At 40.3% G+C, this 22,499-nt stretch overlaps 1 pseudogene; it reads right to left on the reverse strand.

The window, feature by feature from the left end:
* Positions 1-1,446: 1,446 nt before the first annotated feature.
* On the reverse strand, positions 1,447-18,051 carry LOC102075750 (junctional adhesion molecule C-like; annotated as a pseudogene).
* Positions 18,052-22,499: the final 4,448 nt, after the last annotated feature.

Here is a 22,499-nt window from a genome sequence, read left to right on the forward strand (position 1 = left end):
GGTATGGCTAAGATTGACAAAAGGTGCTTGTTTTAGATCTTCAGCTGTATCAGCTACTTTGAGAAACAGAGGAGCTGGCATGGGATGTGGGTTGCAGGTTAAATACTGCAGTCTGTGTGAGAGATGCTTATTGGATGTGTAACAGGGTGTCGGCTGAGCCATCACAGACTGAACTAACACTGTGCTTAAAATGTTCAGTGTGCATTTTTCCTGTGAGGCACCCAATCACACATAATCTATGTCTGAATTTCTATTTGAGTTCTGAATTTACACTTAGACATCAAACCTATTAAGAACCTCTGAATCAAACCAGCTCACTGGGTTCCTATGTGTCGTTTCCCCGCTGTTAAATAAACACTAAACGCTTAAAGCACAAACTTTCAGTGTAGTAATATGTAGGACTCTTATCTACTTTTACCTCAAAGCCCTTTTGGGCAAAATCTGTCACAAGGTCTTGGGTTTATTGGGTGGTGGGGAGGGAACTCTACATGAACAGAGATGGAGGGGAGTTGACCTTTTGAGAATGATATCTATATCTATATATATTTTCCTTTTTCTGAGCGTGTGTTTTAACATGTGATCATGTTTAATAATCATGCTTTATATTGGACGGGAAAAAGAGTTAGTGTATTACAAAAAGGGAAACAACTGTGCAACTGTGCAATGGGTGAACGCAATATCACGACAGTGAGGGCATATGCAATACTGGGGTTTGTGCAATATAATTGATGTGTTTCCGCTATTGTTATCTATACAGTCCTCTGTGTCCACTCTTCTTGTCATTTGTTTGTTCTAGTATAATGTGATGACTGTTTTTGTCTCTGTAAATAGTGTCTCTGTATGTTTTTACTAATTTGTGTTTAACACCAACCTGCCAGAGGGTCTGCAGATGGAAATTAGCCCAAGGCTATAATCTGGCATATTTACATTTATTAAAATGTTCATTAATATGTATTGCCCCTCTTTCTAAAAAATAAATAAATAAATAAAAAATAATATTATTGCTTTTCCCGCCAAAAAAAAAGTCACATGCAGCAATCCGTCCAAGCAGCGTAAATGCAAGACAAAGTCAAAGTACCGAGTTGTGTTCATGGTGGCGGCGTCTCCTTTGGAGGCTTTACACTAAATGAAGAGAGAATGGCTGATTTGATTTGCAGCTACATGAGCTAACGCCGCCTGAATTCATTGCAGATGTGAGCTTTGTTATCTGACCTGCCTCCTTCCAGACTCCAGCTGGAAATCTGAGCTACTGTTGGAGTCACTTCCAGTTCGTGCTGACAGCGGTTTGGAGGCTGCACTCCTTCCTGTCTTCTCACTGTGGGACTGTGCAGAGCTAACACAGAGCACAGTGAGCTCACAGTTGCTGGGGTTCATATTTAGCCTCTGGGCTCTTACTTCAGAGCTCACCTATACCTCTGCAAAAGTAATAACACTTTAAATGAAAACTTTAAATGAAACTTTATTTGGCTTTATTTTCTTGCGAAAAATATAAAAAAAGATGCAAGCTCAAAGAATCACATGTACAGTACTCAATTTACACACATGTAGAGAAAAAGAAAGAACACAACATTTTTTTCCCCACCAGTGAAAAAAATCCAGAGCAACAAAACAAAGAATCAGAAATGTTTCACTGCACACAGGACACTGTCGGTGTTATGGCTTCGTGCAGCTTTTCTAAACTATTAATGACAGTTATTGCCTGAGGACAACCTGTACCTGGATATTTCTTCCAACTTCAGCTCAGTGGAACAAAAAAACATAAACCAAAAGCAGATAACAGAAAACACATCACTACTTTGTTAATGTTGCAAGTCATCGGGGCAATGTAGCGCTCTCAGCAACAAAGTGTATCTTTTTCACAATGATGTACACAGTGAGCAATATTCACAACACTGGGCCAAAAAAAGGAGCGCACCAATATTTTTGCATGTTTTCCCTCATCAGGCAGCCGGACTGCATTTGTACAGAGTGTTTAAGCTTAGCCACAGTTTCTGCCTCATGTATTATAATTACATGGGAGTAACAGAGTTGAGCACTTACTGAAATATAAATTATTGAAGGTGTTTCAAAAAGCTTTGAAGATATTTTTTAAGAAACGAATCAAAGTGTTGCTGTGTACAGAAGAATGGAGGCATAAATTCTTTTTAAATTGTACAAATGAGTTGAGGAGAAGCAGCTCATCATTTCTGGATATTGTTTTTTAAACACTGTGAGAAGAGTCTTCCAAATATGTTCAGAAAATCAGTAATCAGTAGTTTTCAGACTTCTGGGTTTGCTGAAGATTGTTCCAGCCGTTCTCCTCCCCCCAAAAAAGAACAAAAAGTGCTTGATTGTTTGTTATAAAATGATAAACTGTAGACTGATATTTCAAGGTTTGAAAAAACGCACTAAAGCACTTGCTTTAGTTTGGGAGTCTATAACAGAAATCTTAATGTCTGTAATTTATTTTTGCTGAAGGTTCGTGATAGTTTAATGGTAATGCCAAGCCAAGATTGTTTTAATCAGTCTGGCACAATGCTGTTCCTTTGACCAGAAAACTAAATATTCAAATCTCAGGTCTTTGCATATCATTTCTCAAAGTCTACAAAAACAAAAAGTGTGGCTGCCTACGGGAGGAAAAAAGCGAAAAGCCTGCAGCCAGACTGGAAAACAGTCATCTGCAGCATGTGTGTTGTCTGGACTCAAACATGCAAAAGCACTGGGACACCTTTTCAGGCAACTAGCTCTCAGTGGAAACACAAAGCAAACAGCAAACAAACAAATTCAGTGTATGATGCATTCTCAAAAACATAGGCACAGCAGATCTCTAACCTTTGACCTTTTCACTTTCAGTAATAGTTCAAGGCCACCACTAGCAAGTCTGTACAAACATGTACTTACAAACAGTACACGGGCTTGACAGCAGTTTCCAAAGAAGCTGCCAGTGTGTCGCGTCGTTTTGAGGCTCAAATTAGTGTTGGGATTAACCTGCTGATGATCATCAGGGCAGAAATTACTCGTCTTTTTCTTAAATTCAAACACACTGACAAACCTCTCAGTATGACTGTATCATTTGGTCTCTGACAACACGTTCTGCCTTGAACATCACCTGGAACCATGAACACGGATCAACATGCACAAGACCCAGACGCTGCCATGAAATGAAAATCTGAGTGCCAAATTCCTTAAATAACAAAATATATATAATATATACACTTTGATAAAAACAAAAAAATAAAATAACATGATGCACGTAAGACGCCATCATACACACTGAACAACAGCCAAGAGCTGAACACAGTTTCAGGAAGTAGTACAGGAACTAATGAATGGAAGAAAACATTCACTCAAAAGAAAATACAGATCTCTATGTACATACCTGTGTGTGTTAATGTGTGTGCGTGTGTAATGTGCGTGTATGGTTGTGGTTCTGTGTCAATCGTCTGAATACTGCTGTGAACAAAGCACGGTGGGTCCAGACTGTGAGGTGGTGTTACTCTGCAGGTATCAGGTCAGTGGGAGCGTCTCCTGCCTCTGCTGTTCCAACACACACCCACTGCCGGCTTCATTTATCCTGCTGTCTGCTGCACATCTTCACAGGGGCTTCACCGGAGACAAAGAGGAGAGCGTCAGCTTCTCAGATACTCCTCTCAGTCCAGTGATCACACTGAATAAATCCTGTTTCCAGCTGCATGCACTACGTGACTGTTGTTCTATCTTTTATCACACATTCAGTACAGCCCTGAATCTTACCCAGAATGCAACGGCACAAATCTCTAACTTGGATCATACATTTAACTTTAACTGAACAGCTCCCAAACATGTGAAACTAAGCACAATATAGACAATTTTCAACTTTCACAGCCTTGGCAGTTAAGTTAAATCTTCACAGAATAAAGGCATTTGATGGCAGTTTTAAAAATGCTGTCACTACAGAAATTGTTGTTGGTGTTTGATGAAATGAAAACTGCAGTCATGGTTCACACAGAATTACTGGCTATACATAGAAGTTGAGCGTAAATTGTGACTATTCATGCACAACAATAGTTACCTGGTCATTAGGGCCCTTTTTGTCTCCGTTGACAGCCTTTGGGAGGACGGCTTCCTCATTCTTTGTGTTGGTCTTCATCTCCACAACAATCTCATCTTTGGTGTTCTTCTCTTTGGTGCTGACGACAGAAAGAAATGTTGGGATGTATGACATGGCTAAAGGCCCAGGAATCAGTGCTGCGGCTTGGTATGATGGCAAATTCCAATTTAGACCGTTTACCTCTCGTTTCATAGACTCAGTAATTCCGTTTTTCCGTCTCTTTTGTAGACCATAGTAATCTTACACACAACTCAAAGTAACTTAGACTACAAATAAACTCAAACAGTCCTTTATTTTTTACACTTGAAGCACTTCACTTTACAGCCAATTCAGAATCGCTAATTAACCTCGCATGCACGTGTTTTAGAGAGCCACAATCACAGTGTTACTTAGGCTACGTCCACACGTACACGGGTATTTTTGAAAACGGAGATTTTCCGTTTTCGTTTAAAAAAATAATCCCGTCCACAGGTAAAGGCAGAAATGAAGGAAAACGCTGCTAGGAACATGCCAAAGCAGCAGGTGGCGCTATATTCCTAACCGTGTAGAAATGTTGGCCAATCAGAAGTCTAGAAGCCTCGGTGGGAAATAGTAAACAAAGCTGGGGCGTAGAAGCAGAACCGAGTCCTGAGTGTGGAGGGACAGTAACTGTGTGTGCATATGTAAGCATTTAAACACTGCAGAGAGTAACAGTAACAGTATTGTAGAAATTCATTTCACCGAAACAACAACGTGGCGCACACTGTGACGTCAAAAAAGGCGCACACCTTTGACGCTGCGTTTTCTCCGTTTTTCTCGTCTACACGTAAATGCAAAAACGGAGTTTTAGAAAATATCCAGCCTGGCCGGAGTTTTTAGAAATCTCCGTTTTCAGTGACCGAAAACGCCGTTTACATGTGGACGAAAGGTGCAAACGCATAGAAAAATCTGCGTTTTCAAAAATACCCGGGTACGTGTGGACATAGCCTTAATCATTTGGAAGAAAAAATGGATGGATGGCTAGATAAATGGCCAGAGTGTAAACCCAGAAATATATAATAAAAAATACATAGTGTACACATCTTAAGGCCAGATCTACTAACACGTTACAACAGTGCAAACTGGGTGCAGGCGTAAAAAATATTGTTTGCAGCGTAGTGGCACGATTGCGTGACCGTGACCCTGTTGCAAATGTATCTCTGTCAGTTCCCTTTTCAAGATGCAAAATATAGGGAGAAAAATATTTAAATAAAGTGCACAAACTGATTTGCAAACATCTGCAATGTGCAATTTACTCCTAATTGAGTTCAAAAAAGCATGTTTTGTGCTTTATATTGATAAAGAAACAAAGTGACTGCGCCTGGGTGTTAGAAAGCAGCACAACTTTTATAAATCACCCAGAAAACTAGACACACCTGTCAACGCTCTTTGGCACATGGACTCAGAATATTTTGCCCTATTTAGTAAATCTGGTCCTTACAGAGTAGCTGGAGGCTTCAGACTGCTCTAGATAGCCGGTTTCAGCCTGTTTTTTCAACTCTTTTATCTCTATGATGCAGACGTTGCTAATATACTAATATCAGGGACATGTGACGCCCATGAGCACAGAAGCTCCACCTTACATTTTGTTTGTAATGGGCAGCAAGTTAGAAAGTTTAAGAATGAGCACAATCGGTCACCTTTAAGCAGAACGAGTAGAGACAATACTTACATCTCCTGCTTGCCTGAGCGTCCACAGGGGATTTTTCCCTTCTTGTGCAGGAAGTAGATTACAATGCCAAGGAAGGCCAGCAGCAGCAGACACACTATGAACACTACAATGATCACCCCACTGCCCTCTGCGTCACAAAAACACAGACAGAGGACACACCGATCATAGGTTAATCTAAAATGTAAATCACAAAGCTGCAAATTTGGGGGAAGTGACATTAACCAGCAATGATCCTGAAATCAGGTAAACCTAGTTAACTTTATCAATAACGTTTCTGTTTACTGGTTCAACCTGCACATAACAATCCCAGTTCACTGAAGATACATGGTTTACTTTAAATCACTCAGTGCTCTCAAAAGTATAACCTTTGTGATGACACTGTGATATAAACATCGACCTCCACAGCGTTGAAATCGTTTTATTGTACAGTAGCTTTATGTTGAGTATAAAATGAGAAAAATATGTAAAAACCAAATATTTTCATGGAATTTAATAGTAATAAACAACAACAACAAAATTCTGCGGCATTACAAAACTCAACCAAGTGCCACAAAATGATATTAAAATTACTTTGGCAAGTCGGCTTATTTGATTTTGATGTGCATCTGAGAATAATGTGCCATGTTAGACTCCAAACTTTACCAAACTGTCAAACAACGAAGGAAGCCTTGTGGTGGAAATGACTCTGTGAAAAACAGGAAGTAGAAAGTTACATTAGACCTTCTTTTTTTGGATTTGACTTCCTATGAACGCGGTATGCTTTGTAAGTTTACCTCATCCACGTCTCCACTCTCAACACCACCATTCTGCGCAGGCCAGTTGTAGCTGAAATAAAGTGAATGCATTTTTTTTAAAAAGTCAGGCTTTTGTATCCTTCCATCAGAGCTGCAGATTGTACTCACTTATTTTCAGTGTGGCCTTTTTTGTGGAAGCATCCACGTTTGTAGGAATAACAAATGGAAAATGCCAAGCATAAGAACGCAACCACAGCACCAAACACCTTGAGGAAAATCCCCAGGATGTCAACATCATCTGCAACAGGACACAGAGAAGTGCTCATGACAGAGTTACGTGGCCTGAGACATATCGATAGCCTATAATCATGACTTATATCATTGCTGTATTTTCATTTTTATGTATATCTTGTGTAATTGCCACACTCCATTATTTTTTATTATTATTCATTATTTTCATTCATTATTTTTTCTATAAAAATGTTCTAATGTTCAAAAATGAACAAGTCCTACAACAAAATGAATACCTATAGTGTGCAAAAACACTTTAACTGTGTGGACAGCTGCTTTATCCTTTCTGCTTCATGTTCTGGCTGCAGAATACGCTGTCATGGGAATGTTAGCATATCAGGGACATGGGTGTCTGAAACTGTTGCTTCCCAGCGAGGTGCTGGAATCAGACTGACCTGGACAGCCGGAGCTTTCCTGCATCCAGTTCGTTGCAAAGGGATGACACTCAGCAGAGGGAAATAGTTTCCCTTAGCTGCCTTCAAATGCCAGTTATAAGCACAAAGTATCCTTGGCCTTCAAATAGTTTATATAATATTTAGTGGGAACAGTGGTGCTTGGGGTAAAATTAATGAAAAATATTTTTATGTTTGCTTTGAGATAAAGTTTATTTCCTTCCTACATGTGAAGCCTCGCCTGTTTGTCCTGTCTGTGTTCATATGTTTTAGGTTCCTTCTGTTATTTTACACTTTTTCTCTTTGACTGTGTTAACTTGAAACTTGAGAGTGAACGTGTCTGATTTTGCTTTTGGCTTAAAGTGCTGTCAAAAGATCTGCTTGGCTGGTGTGAATGTCACTCACAGACTTCCATTATTTGCGTGGGACACTGGGCATGCCCTGCATCATTCTTTGCCTGGCAGTAGTACTCCCCCGCGTCCTCCTTCCTGACCCTTCGAAATTTCTGTGGAGACATTTTTAGAAAACTGTCAGTGCACTGACACACAGACGAACTGTCAACAATAGGATGTCTGGCTGTGGATGACTGAGAACCTTCACAGACATAGCGACATTTTGGCCTTCAGATGGCTTTACGGCAGGGCTCTAGAGTGCGACCAATATGGTCGCAAATGCGACCAAATTTTTCCGTGGTGCGACTAAAAAAAAACATTACCAACATTTGGTCGCACCTGTTTGGGTAACAAAAAAAAATCTCTGCAACTCTCCATGTTGTCAACAGCAGACACACATTATGCTCCTATCGTGGACTAAACCAATCAGAGATAGTCAGGGGCGGGACCTCTCTGATTGTCCGTGGTCCAGTGGAAAGTGCAGGTAGAAGAGGGAGGTGAGTAGCTTTAATAAGGCGATATCAATTCATTAACGGATTCCACACAAAGACGTAAACACAGAGCGACCCGACGCATCAGAATCAGCTTTGTCTTTCTCGGCTTTCTCACCGGACGGCCCGCAGACGGACACGCTGTCGGAGCTTAGCGATTCTGATGCGTCGGGTCCGCGCTGTGTTTACGGGTTTTTGCGCTGATTCTGAGCTGCAGGTTTTGTCTCTCAATGTCGTCATGAATTCCCTCTGACTTTTGCTGTTTTGCTTCCCCACGATAAAAATTACACTTCCTACACAGCTCCCTGTGTGTACTTCAAGAACAGTTTCCCATCTCAAATCTCTGTTTTCTGGATTATTCATTCGCTTATTACCCACCAGTCTACCGTTGTTTACAGCGCTGTCTTTTTCTTTTTTCATGTAAATGACGTCCGACAAGAAAGCCTAATTTCTGCTGTTCAATACTGAAGAAATTTAAACTTCTTAAAATTATGCAAAATTGCAGAATATTGCAGAATATTTTTAAGGTTATCTGCTATAAAACGCCAGACCAGGAAAATCTCCTTCATGTTTTTCTGTGTTTTATTCTCAGTTACTTTTACACAAAGGCATCTTCTGTGATGTTCACAATTCTGATGAAGTCTCACATGTATCAGTACTGATAAATGATCAGAATTATAATATTTCTGACTGTCTGAGGCTAAATTGAATCGAATCAGGACTTTGAGAACCAGAATCGAATGGATTATAGAAATCAGTGATGATACCCAGCCCTAGTGAGCAGCCTAGGCCTGACAGAAGTGGATGTAGCTGTGGGTAATAAGAAAAGATGAAAAGAACTATTGATAACTTTTTTGTTAAGTTAAGGCCTGATCCGTCTGAAATTCATAGCCAGCTCTGACACGGTGCCATCAATCTTTGAATGCTGAAAAAGCAGCAGTGTATCCAGAAAACACACTTCATGCTGCAATAAATGCACTGCCCAAGTGTCCCCTCTCCCCACTGCCTTTCAGCAGCATGCAACAGCAAACAGGTCGTCAGAGGAGGCCAAGATGATGATTAAGTTTAACATTTTCTACAATATTGACAAAGCACTTTAAGCACAACATTGTTAGTTAATAATTTAGAAATGAATATTGTCTGTATGGACCTCCCCCCAAAGAAGGTGCACATGTAAAACTGCGGTGTTAAGCGAAGCGGTTGGAAAATTTGAGTGCGCCTAACTTTTGTGCCGGTACGCCTAACTTTTGTGCCGGTACGCCTAACTTTTGTGCCGGTACGCCTAACTTTTTTAAGTTAGGCGTACCGGTGCGTCCATGTCAAAAAGTTAGTCTAGAGCCCTGCTTTACGGGCTGCTTTTAATACTGCTGTAAGATTTTAGAGTAGAGGGCATCGCCCTATGTTTTATAACATGGTTAAATTCCTGCCAGATGCTAAACTTTTACCTGGAAACACATCAGTTTGGCTTTAAATGCAACATTATCCTTGTTCCATATGCCAGGTTTTGGATAGGTGTTCTTACTGGCTCTTTTTACACACGAGGGTTAATCTTGCTCTTAGTCATATAATGCTTAAGGTTTAATTTAGTCCTGTCTACAAATAGAACAGACATGCAGGGAGAAGAAGTTTACATCTATTCATTTAACAATTATAATAATTAGTAAACACAGTGCTGCCATGCCTCCAGAGATATTTTGCACAGACAATAGGAACTGAAATGATAAAGTCATAAATGTAGCAACAACAGGATGCTTGTCATTTTTGTACCAGGCCTCCGGTGTCGGGGTTGATGCTGTAGGAAGAGTTGGCAAACTTTGCGCTGTTTTTGGGATCCTGTGGAAGCTCTTCATTGTTGTGAAACCAACGGTACTGAGGAGCGGGAAAGCGGGAAAATTTTCCAGACACCGCAGCTCTGTTGATGTTCCCACTTTGACGGCCTCTGGCACGCTGCACCGTGGTACAACAGGTTTCACTACACACAAAAGCACAGATTCACATCAGGCTGCTGAATGTTGTGTAGCATTTACACACTGCTGAAAGTGATACTTTTATGTGCTAAATTAAAAGTAGAATGGGAGGCAGAGCTTTAAGTTTTCAGGCCCCTCTTCTGTGGAACCAGCTTCCAGTTTGGATTCGGGAGACAGACACTATCTCTACTTTCAAGATTAGGCTTCAAACTTTCCTTTTTGCTAAAGCATATAGTTAGGGCTGGACCAGGTGACCCTGAATCCTCCCTTAGTTATGCTGCAATAGACGTAGGCTGCCGGGGATTCCCATGATGCATTGAGTTTTTCCTTTCCAGTCACCTTTCTCACTCAGTATGTGTTAATAGACCTCTCTGCATCGAATCATATCTGTTATTAATCTCTGTCTCTCTTCCACAGCATGTCTTTCATCCTGTCTTCCTTCTCTCACCCCAACCAACAATATTGCGTTTATTACCACGGTACATTGACAAAAACATATACTTTTATTCACAGGGTAAAACAGTTGTTTTGTATCACTAATTGTCCAGTGCGATTACAGCATACAATATTATTGTCACTGCTACATTTCTGTGATGCGTACCTGAAGTCATTTCCACTACTAATTAATTACTGTTGAGCTCAAAGGTTATATTAATAAACGGTTAACGAATGTGTATTTATGAAGACGATTTGTGAGACTGGTAAACTTATGATACGTATGATGGTCTTTCGTTCTACACGGTGCATTTCAAGGTCCTGCACCCATCTGTCGGTAAACTGTACCTGGGCTTGTTGCAGTGACCTGAAGTTAGACTTCATGAGTGTATGCACTCACTCCAAGAACCATATAATTATAAATATGATCGTGGTGAAAGTGGGCAGCACACTAACGTCTTTTGTCCACTCTGTGTGCTCGTAAGGGTCTGACCCTTTCACTCCTTTGATTTTTTTCCTCGTATCTTTTCTTTGCCTTTTCGTCGAGTCTGTCTTTGTACGGACCGCCGTTGTTCTCCTTCGTTTTGTACATTCCTTTTTTGTGTGGCAAAGAAAAACCAAGAAGGTATTGGAACCGGAGAATGAACGTTTTGCGGTGCTGCAAATGCTTGCATTTGATGCGGTACTTGGATTGTTTTGCCTCGGGTTACCGGCATGCAATGCACGAAAGTCACGTGGTCTGTCAATCTCTATCACAGCAGATGGCCCCGCCCCTCCCTGAGCCTGGCTCTGTCTGAGGTTTCTTCCTGTTAAAAGGGAGTTTTTCCTTCCCACTCTCGCCAAAGTGCTTGCTCATAGGGGGTCATATGATAGTTGGGTTTTTCTCTGTATTTATTATTGTGCGATCTACTGTACAATATAAAGCGCCTTGAGGCGACTTTTGTTGTGATTTGGCGCTATATAAATAAAACTGAATTGAATTGAATTAAATGGCTAAAGGATAACATTTCATCTGGAAGAAGACTGTTCTAAAGTACCGTATTTATGTTCACACACTGAACATGAAAGATGGACACGTGATAGATGTCGCTTCTACAGTCTCTGTCTTTATGCCTTGAATTCATTATCTTGTGCTTTGAAACCAGAGGTCATGAGTGAGCGTTCTAACTGAGAAACAGTTAGATCTGCCTTATTTTCAATTTTCATCTTAATGAAATCATAATTTATAGAATTAACAGCATACTTTGCAGGCCAGGATTTAAAAGTAGCAAATACGTCCATAAAATGAATCAGGAAACTGTTGACTGAGCTCAAAGATCAAGTGGGTGATTTCCTCATTGACTCCCACACAATCTGTTTGCAACCAGAAGTGTTGCCACCTGCAGGTTTAAAGAGCATCCACATTGGCTTCACTTTTCAGACACACAGAGTTATTGTCCATAGAGTCCATAGTGGTGCACAATTTACATACAGGCAGTGGTTATGCCACATACAGCAAACACTGCTGGCACTCTGTGTGCAGGCCAGGGTCTGCTACAGGCTCCGTGTCTAAAGACAAGTCTGCGACTTCCTGAGGTGAAGTGTGTTCTCTGCCACTGTATGGTGACAAAGAACTGTCATCAAGTGATACGTAAGGTTAAAGTTGGAATTGTTATAAGGTCGCCACAAGCCCCAGATATCCTGAGTGATTTATGTAAGTGGGTGTTAAACGGTTAGATGCATGGCAACCTCACAGTGACAGCAATCATGATGTAGCGTTATATTTCAGAAGTAAATTGAGTGTAAAATGTATAAACTGCCACATAATCTTAATATCTATTCGATCATAAGAACAAAGTGTGATTAGAACTTTTGAGGGTTGAATATATAGACATGCAGTGGCTTTTAGCTCTGCTCTCCATACCTCTTACTTCAAGACTAATAAGTATTTCATCAAAGTCCTTCTGATCATCGATGGCGGTCACCTCGCAGCGGTACTCTGCTGTGTCTGATCGAGTGGTTTTGAAGATCAGAATGTTGGCCGGCTCTATGAGCTGAGCTCTGTTCTCCAAGTCCCCTTTTGGAGAACGACAGAGAGAGAGAGAAATGCTCATTCAAATACACAGCGTGACTTCACGTCTTAAAAACAGAATTCTGAGCCAAGGTCTTTCAAGGTAGCATTCACTCAGCTAAGCTTTGAGTGCTGCGACTTTGCTTTGAAACACTGTGCTCCACTGGTTTCTCTCAAAGACAGTTTCCAAGAGGTTTACCTGTTATCTTGTTTTGAGAGTACACAAAACTGGAAACACCATTTTTAATCTTTTTCCACTCGATCCTTGGGTTGTTTGTCGAGATGGACTCTATTAAGCAGGTCAGTTCGGTGGCTGGGAAGAAAACAGAACGCATGACAGAATGAAAGAGAGGCAGGCTAAACCTGGAAAAAGGAAACGGTACCTTGGTTAAATAGGTTAGTGTGATTTTTGTTCAACTCACGCTTAAACTCATTTGCCCAAACAATCTTGTCCGTGGTCTCGACGATTACCCCAAGTGATGATGGAATGTGACCTGTGGAGCAAAAAAAACCACAGGAGTAAACGCTGAGTAACCCCGATTGGACACGCGAGCATTTTCATTAGCAGACATTATCAACCGGGCATGTTGCCTAATAAACACTGGATTAGACTGACAAATATAGCTGACATAAGTGTGCCACATATTTTTAATGAACTCCTTGTAGACAAGGTTTGGCACATTATTTAATGGTGTATTTAATTAATTCATTATGGCAGTGCTGCCGTTCCATATTTGTCATCTCTCTTCGAAATAATGCAAAATGTAGGACGTGGGAAAGAGTAACCACAGTTAATTAACATGACAATGTATAACTAATTACTAATGCGAGCTTAAAATAAAAGCACGCAGACAACAATGTTTGGTGGCCTCTCTTCCCCCGTGACACGGTGCAGGCTGAAGAGAAGACAATGTTTCTGAATTATGAAAATAATCTCAGCGCTTGCTGGAAAGCAAACAGGGGTTCATTTTTAATCCCTCTGTCATTCTAATGCAAAGACAAAGTAGGTCTATGGTCCTCCTCGCTCCATCCACTGTCTTCAGCATACTTGCTGCGACTGGACTGGAAAAAGCTTTTTATAGATTCACTGGATCAACAACTTTTTGTTGCAGGGACAGGGATGGGTGGTAGTCAGTTCTGAGAGAAACTGGCTTTTAAATAGCCACATTCAGCACTGGGATTCACAGCATACTGGAGTGACTGTGTAATAGAACAACTCAACACTCAAGCAGATTTGATTAAGCTGGTTATGCTGTTATAAGAACTGGGAGGAAATAAACTGCTCATTCAAGCTACGCACGTGACATAATGACAAGCAGCACCTCAGACAGATGAAATATAAATGAAGTCCCAATAAAGCACAAGACAGATAAAATATAACTCATTTATCGCAACCTACAACAACGCAGCTTAAATTACATAAATTAATAAAATAGCAAATAGCAGCTGAGACTGAAGAAGTCACCTGGATGAGTGACGAAACGTTTCTCCCACAAAACGCTACGTCCAGATAAACAGATTCAAATTTTGGAGAATGTTCATGTTTGATAAAATGTGTTTTAAACACTAAAATACCAGATATCCTCTGGTTCCTGCCTCTCATATATGATTGTAAACTTTATGACCTTGGAAAAAGCAATTTGAATACATTTTTGTGCGTGTGGGAAATGGGAATCTATCATGTATTGACAGAAAAATGTATCAATTGCTCCTGAACAATCATTCAAGACAAAGCATTTAATGAAATCCTACTTTTAGGAATGCTTGAATTCTTCAGACATATGTTCAACAAGGTGGGTGGGATCTGTACCTCCCGTTCCACCACATGCCAAAGGCATTCATTGAGACAAGCTCTTGAGATCTGGTGAGTGTAGAGGCCATTTAAGTATGGTGAAGTGTAGGGCTGCCACAAACGATTATTTTGATAGTCGACTAGTCACCGATTATTTTTGCCATTAGTCGACTAATCAGATCATCATCCATTGAACGTAAAACGTACAGCTTATTGCACCAGCATGCATCTGCTCTTATATAACTATCATTAGCTTACAGCTTTAAGTGTTTAAGGTCTGTGCTAACTAAAAATAAAGATAAGATGATAGTTTATTAAATTTTAATGACATTTGCAGAATGTTTCGGTGGAGTTTAATAAACTCAGCTGTCTGCTCCTTACTATCTAAAATATAACAGGACACCGGAGTACTTCTGATAATCAGTTGTCTGCTTGACTCAGCTGTGTAAAAACTATAACTTTAATCTCAGCCAAACCGATTTACTCAGGAACAAATAAAATACTAAAAAAAAGCCAAACAATAACATTTGTAAGTTATCTAAGTGACTCATATATGTTTAACCTGAGTAGCGAAAGACAGCGGTGGGTTTGAAAACGATTTGCCGGGAGTCCGGTGTTCTCACGGGCGCTAGTGAGCCTTGCCCCCGGCTAGCTATCGAGCTAGTGGGTAACAGACGTCTCCGAAAACATCGGAGCGCTTTTGAAAATATGTGGTGTCTTGATAAACTGAGCAGATATTTGAGGTTTACACAGCTACATTCTCGCCTGAAAATATGTTAAACGTTTATTTTGTGACTCAGAAAGAATAATAAGAGTAATATTAGAACTAACTAGCTGCCGCCATTGTTGCAAACTGAGCTGGGCTGCGCTATGAATTCTGGGACAGAGCTACTTTGTCTCCTTCGGGGTTTAACCGCAGCTGGCATCCTTCTACATGCAGTGCTGCCATCTTCTGTTTCAGTCCGTTATTACACTCTTAAATCCTACTACTTATTCCTGCGTCTTTTGTGATCTTACAAAGCTTCAAACGACGCGTTGACTATTAAATCAGTTGCGACGATTTTATTAGTCGACGTAATCGTGACTAGTCGACTAATCGTGGCAGCCCTAGTGAAGTGATTGTCATGTTCAAGAAGCCAGTTTTAGATGATTTGAGTTTTGTGACATGGTGCATTGCCCTACTGGAAGGAGCCTTCAGAAGATGAGTACACTGTGGTTATAAAGGGTGGACATTGTTAAAACTGCACAGGTAGGTTGAGGCATTTAAATCACACAAACTTGGTATTAAGCAGCCAAAACTGAGCCCAGAAAACATCTCCAGCACCATTACAGCAACAGCAGCAGCCTGAATAGTGATATAAGGATGGATCCATGCTTCCTGGTTGCTTACACCAAATTCAGACTCTACCATCATCAGATCAAATCAGTAAACATTTTTCCAATCTTCTGCTGTACAGTTTTGGTGAACTTATCCATTTCCTGGGGTCCGTTCTTCGTACCTCGCTCACTACATCCAAGATCAAATCATCGCGCTAACTTTGAGCTCGCTAATCCGGTTCTCCGAACACACCTGTTGTTGACGATTAGTATAGCTGGATGAAGTAATCTGAGATCACTGGGTGGCTTAAAAGGGGCTACGCATCGATAGTAGAAACATTGATCGGCAACCCTGTGATTGGTCGGCGAAGATGTCGAAGGAGCGCGCTCAGTATTTCACGGCAGCAGAGCAAGAACTCTTGATTGAGGGATATCAGGAGTTTCAGAGTTTAATTAAAACGCAGGAGAACACTGCAAAGGCTGCAAAAGCAAGGAGAGAGGGCTGGCAGAAAGTTGCTGACAAATTAAACTCGTAAGTGATCCATGATATTACATTATATCATGTGATATTATATTATACCACATTATATTATATTATATTACATCATATCCTCTTTCACATTAGAGCCACAACAGGACCCACTAGAACATGGGAAAAATTAAAAGTGAAATATAAGAATATTCTACTGAATGGTAATATTTATCACTTATATTGCTTTTAGTCTATGACAAGAGACCCTGAAATAATCTGTTTGTTTGTTTATAACAGCAACCAAGAAAAGGGCAGAACAAATAAAGACAGGTGGTGGTCCTGTACCCCCTCGTCACACCCCTTTTTGTACTGTGACATTTATTGACATTGTGGGTTTTTTTGTGTGTAGTTTGACATAACACTCCATCACTTTTACCTGTTCCCATGCAAGGGGTGGCTGAAGCATGCACAGTAAGTCGGGAGTAAGTATATACAGTACAGTAAGTATATATATATATATAAATTCTGTAAACTCTCCTTATCAATCTTGCACCTTCCTTGCTCGCGTACAAACGGACAGGACATGGCTGCGACAGACTTCCCAAATCCACCTTCGCTTTTATAGTCGTGGTCTCTCATCTTGATTGCACGTAGTAATTTACTATTACTACTCTAAAATATGAATTATACATGATCTACTACATGTAATAGAATGATTAATAATACATTTCCCTTTTTTTCGGAAATGACCTGTATGTATCTGTATGAAATCAATAAAAGAATCAAATGCTGCATTATCTTTAGTTACATTGATGATATTTATTTATGGTAACACAGTGGCGAAATATCGCTCTTGGTTTCATATAACTGCAGCGGACATACCTGAGTGGCCGCGATCTAATCCTGTTTACATAAAGTAAACCTGCTCCCGAGCAGGCTTACGCTTACGGATCTGTTGCTATGACAGCAAGTCCCAGATGAGGAGAACCGAACGATCCAAGATCACGCGAAATCGTCAACATTCAAATCCGGCTAACTTACATAGCGAGGTACGAAGAACGGACCCCTGTTCTTAGCTGACAGGGGTGGCACATGATCTTCTGCTGCTGTAGTCCATCTGCTTTGAGGTTCAACAGGTTTTTCATTCAGAATGCTCTTCTGCGTGTCCTCATTACTTACTTATAAATCTCTAGCTGTTGCTGCTGCACATCATCTTTACACCGCTGCCCTCGACCTGCCTCACTCATGGCAACCCACTCACCATCACTATCGATCAATCACCACGTGATCAGGAGAGGTCAAACTACAATAAAATGAAATTCAAGCAGCCTCTAATGTATATGATGCATATACATATATGCACCAACCAAAAAGACAAATCATTTTAAATATGTATTATTCACAGGCCCGAGTTTCTGTGTACCACAGGTCTCCACCATGTGGCTGCCGTCTTTTTATACCAAAGTTGCATTGTTTGTATTCTGGAAATTTCTTTAGAAATTAGGCACAAGTGAGCACGCGACATGTATGATTTCTAGGCTAGGTTACACGTTTCTAAAATCATGCAAAAAAAATAAATCAAAACGTCAAGAGTGTTCTGACAACTACAATCTTCAATCGATAATGAGCAGACTGTTAAACTGTTAAAACGCCACAAAACACAACCAAAACGTTTTCCTGACATTTCCCGTTTACACGTCAAGCTAACGTTAAAAAACGTCCTTGTCGGCTCGTAGCGCTGAAAGAACTGTGACAGCTCGGATTTAACTTGACTGTAGTCGCACCTAGCCGACTCCGATATGATAATAGCTTTGTGAATAAGCGGGGGGAAACTCACCTAGGCTGCTGTAAAGCACAAAACAGGCTACGAGTCGCGCAATCGCCATCTTGCAGCGTATCATTTTCGGTTACACCTGGACACACTCCCCAACTCTGAGAGGTAAGGGCTCCGCTCTGGGATTGCGCCCTGAACGCAGTCTGACAGGTGGTAGGCGGTGCCAAACATGCCCTGCACCACCTCCTCCACACACAGACGCACAATTCTGACCTTATGTTCTCGTGGGAAAGTGGCGACCTCTAGTGGTTATTTTTCTTTTTGGGACCTTAAAAGACCATAGTAGGGAAGATTTTTTTCCTCCCTTTATTAAAAGAAACGTATAACAGCTGAAAATCAAGCATTATTTTGAGATCTCTTGCTCACGCTGACAGACAGACGCATTATATACATGATCAGTAATTACAAGAAAAGTATATCGATGCAGATTAACAGACTGGATATAATCTTTTACAGATGATGTTTTGTTTTGTTCTCCCCAGTTCAGTGTGAGTAAGAAGTACAACTAATGCTAAAGTCTCCAGTGAGCTGACACTGCAATCAGTGTTTGAACTGAATCAGAGAGAAGAGGGAACAAGACAATCATTGCATCAGAGTCTGGTAAATAAACATCTTCTGACTGTCCCTCTATTTTCATATAAGATAAAATGGTGAGAAATGCATAATCAGGATGATTTAAGATGGATGTAGGTCAGTCTTTTGATCATCAAAAGTGGATGAGAAACTGATTTATTTCTATCAAAAAAAAATCAAATGTCTTTTTTTAATTTCTTTGATACAGTAGGTGTGAGTATATTTGTGACAATCAGTTTCAATGTTAAGAGCAGTGGCGGTCCTAGCCTGTTTGGCGCCCTGGGCAAACACTCCCTCTAAAACATCATTAATTAACATAAGACTGTTGTCCACACACACATATGAAGAGAGAGAGAGTATGCATAGTATGCAAACGGCTACCAAACAGCCATCATAATTCATCATACAATGAGAACAGGACAAATAAACAATTGACAATGACTAATTAATCACTTCTGTATGAACACAAATCCCCCAACTCGAGGATGATGACAACATAACCTAATAGACCCACACCTTAGTTCACAGATTCACTTTGTCTAGGGTGCATATAATGTGGTATAATATGATATCACATGATATAATGTAATATCATGGATCACTTACGAGTTTAATTTGTCAGCAACTTTCTGCCAGCCCTCTCTCCTTGCTTTTGCAGCCTTTGCAGTGTTCCCCTGCGTTTTAATTAAACTCTGAAACTCCTGATATCCCTCAATCAAGAGTTCTTGGTCTGCTGCCGTGAAATACTGAGCGCGCTCCTTCGACATCTTCGCCGACCAATCACAGGGTTGCCGATCAATGTTTCTACTATCGATGCGTAGCCCCTTTTAAGCCACCCAGTGATCTCAGATTACTTCATCCAGCTATACTAATCGTCAACAACAGGTGTGTTCGGAGAACCGGATTAGCGAGCTCAAAGTTAGCGCGATGATTTGATCTTGGATGTAGTGAGCGAGGTACGAAGAACGGACCTCTGTAAAGGGAGTTGTTTTCTCAAACTGCTGATGCTGAAGTAAGTTCATCTAGTTTTAGAAACTTTCACTCAACAGTCTATAACAGTGTCACAACTAAGCATCAAAAAAGATCTACAATACACAAGACTATAGCTGACATTAAGACTTAATTGTTAAATAAATTATGTCAGCACATAAAAACATTACCGTATTTCTATCTTAGATTCAAGAAAAAACAAGACACAGTGGAGTATTACATCCTTGTTAAACAGCCTTTTGACTTTTTCACAAAATTCCTTTTTTTTTTTTTGCAGTCAGTGGCATGTTTACCATCATAAGGCAAACCCCTAAAAATCAGATTTATTTTTTAATTGGCATAATGAATTATCAACAGTGAACCAGAAAAAAAAAGAATTTAGAACGAGAATGAATGTGGTTATGGAATAAACAAAGTGACATGGGTGATACATCTAAAAGTAAAAAAGAAATTGTACTTTGGTGTGATGTGCTTGGAAAGCTTATGCTGTCTTTATAAATGTCGTGAGAAAAGTAAAAATGTGTCTCTTAACCCTAGAACACTATCGCTATAAATAGTAACACGGTCACTAGTGCCGGGTGATTTTTACCCGATATAATATAACCAATGAAAAGTAATCAAATTTATCAAAATATGACAACACATGACAAATTAGAGTGGTCTTCTTTTACTTTCAACTGTGCCATGTCTAACAAAATGAAAAATAAACCTCCTAAAACAAAATAATGACTCTGGAAAGCTGGTCTTTGGTCCACCCATTCCTGGGACATTTGAGACTTCCGTGGTGAAGGCACAGGCTCCTCGACACGCAAACAGCTTGAGGAGGGAGAAATCATGTAAATGTATTTTCTCGGGTATAAATCACCCGGCGATAGTGTTCTAGGGTTAAAAACAAAGCTTTCTACTGATAACAACAAACAAACAAGAGCAAAACACTTTGATTATGTGATTGTACATTTCAGAAGGTTAACACGCTAAAGGAAATAAAGTTATAAAAAATGTTATAATGATATTACCAATAAGACAGAAGTAATTTAAATTTCTTATTTAATATATTTTATGAGGTTTAAGTATAAATATAAGAGCTATATCTACCAATTGTCACGGTTTGTGGAGACAGACCGTGCGGAGATGTGTGTGGTGGACCCAGGTGCGAACACAAATGAGGATACGGGAGTGAGCTTAAACAAAAGCGAGCCTTTTATTGTGGCTGATGATTATGAATAAAACAAGAGCGAGGGCAGCACACGAGCAATAACTAAACAGAAACCTAACTGGGAATAAACTATGAAAGCTGACTATGACTAACAAAGAACACCAGACTCTTCCAAAATAAAACAGAAAACACGGAGACATAGACATGGAGATAAAACATGACATGAACTTAACATAACTGCATAGACATGAAACATGACACGTAGACACAGAAACCAGGGAGACTGAGTACAGAGGAAGATGGCAGAAATAACTACATGAACGGCAATATGTCTGTGAAGGTTCTCAGTCATCCAGGTCATTGTAGTCTAAGGAGCTTGGAAAGAAAAGCGTCTGGACTTCTTTAAGTTGCTTGAAGACGTTTCACCTCTCATCCGAGAAGCTTCTTCAGTTCTAAGGGTCAGATGGTCAGAGTCAGGGTCAGAGGACAGATGGTTTGAAAGAGGAGTGAAAGAAGCCATTTACGTCCACTGTGAGCGACCATCGTTGAACAGAGGTGGTGGTTTACGACACCAACTGTCTGCCATCTATAATCCAGTTTTGAGATCCCTTCCCAGACGCCTTAACGCCCACTCACATCCTGGGCCATCTGACCTCAGGAAATCACATGATAGGGTGGGGCCAGGTTTCACAATGAGCGCACCCAAAACTCTGGCTGATTAGGACCCACACCCGCTTTCACACCTTGGCTCATGTGATTAGGTAGAGGATCATCAGGGGGTCCTTTGTCCCCCTTTGGGGGGAAACTCCCACTGGGTTTAAATCTGGGACTCTCCACCATTTGACCCTTAGAACTGAAGAAGCTTCTCGGCTGAGAGGTGAAACGTCTTCAAGCAACTTAAAGAAGTCCAGACGCTTTTCTTTCCAAGCTCTTTCCAAGCTCCTTAGACTAACTACAAGACACACAGACATAAAACACATGAAGGGCAAGGGAGACTTAACACAAGGGTAATATAATAACAAATGAGCTAGAATAACTTAACCTAAACAAACAATAAACATCAAAATAAACCAAAACTCAAACACTGGGTCGCACGACCCAGGACCATGACACCAATATTGTTATTACTGCTAATCTGACCTAACAGCCATACTTAGGCAAAAATCTTCTCATCAGTCTTCCTTTTTTTGGCACAGCCAGCAACAGCTGTCCAACCAGCATCTCTCATTCTTTTAGCCACCTTCAAGTTTCCTGGTGGAATGAGTGGGCTCCGATTCTGTAAAAATAACACACACATACACACACATAGGGATTTTTAAAAATCAAAGCAAGTATATTATACGCCAATTTACATTGTGAATCTGGACGTTTTCGTGCAGGTACATTTGTAAATGTCTATCAAGAAAAGGAACAAAAGAATACACATTAATCTGTCCTAGTGAACTTGCAGAAATGGTAAAATCACATTCACATAACCTGCAAGGTTTATGGCATTATTTCTTTTAAATATTAACAAGCCCCCACCCCCCCACCCCTGAAAAAAACAACAACAAAAAAACATTGTTTACCAAGAGATCACTTGGAAGTTCAATGGCACTCTTTCCCCACTGTGCTGACTTTTCAGAAGGGGGAGTCCTTACTCTGTAGGACTACAGGAGAGTAAATGTCAGTGAATATATTCATATTTTTTTATTTTGGAAAATGTCAGAATGGTATACTATATTACCTTGATCTTTGTTGTTCTGGCAGTATGGTTTGTAAGACTTCTTGGGGTTTTCATGTCTTCACTGTTGATGCACTACAATTCAAAGTCAGTGCAAGTCTCATAATCATTTATCATAAAACTTAAAGTAA

The sequence above is a fragment of the Oreochromis niloticus genome, unplaced genomic scaffold, assembly GCF_001858045.2.
Source record: "Oreochromis niloticus isolate F11D_XX unplaced genomic scaffold, O_niloticus_UMD_NMBU tig00001364_pilon, whole genome shotgun sequence".
Taxonomy (NCBI): domain Eukaryota; kingdom Metazoa; phylum Chordata; class Actinopteri; order Cichliformes; family Cichlidae; genus Oreochromis; species Oreochromis niloticus.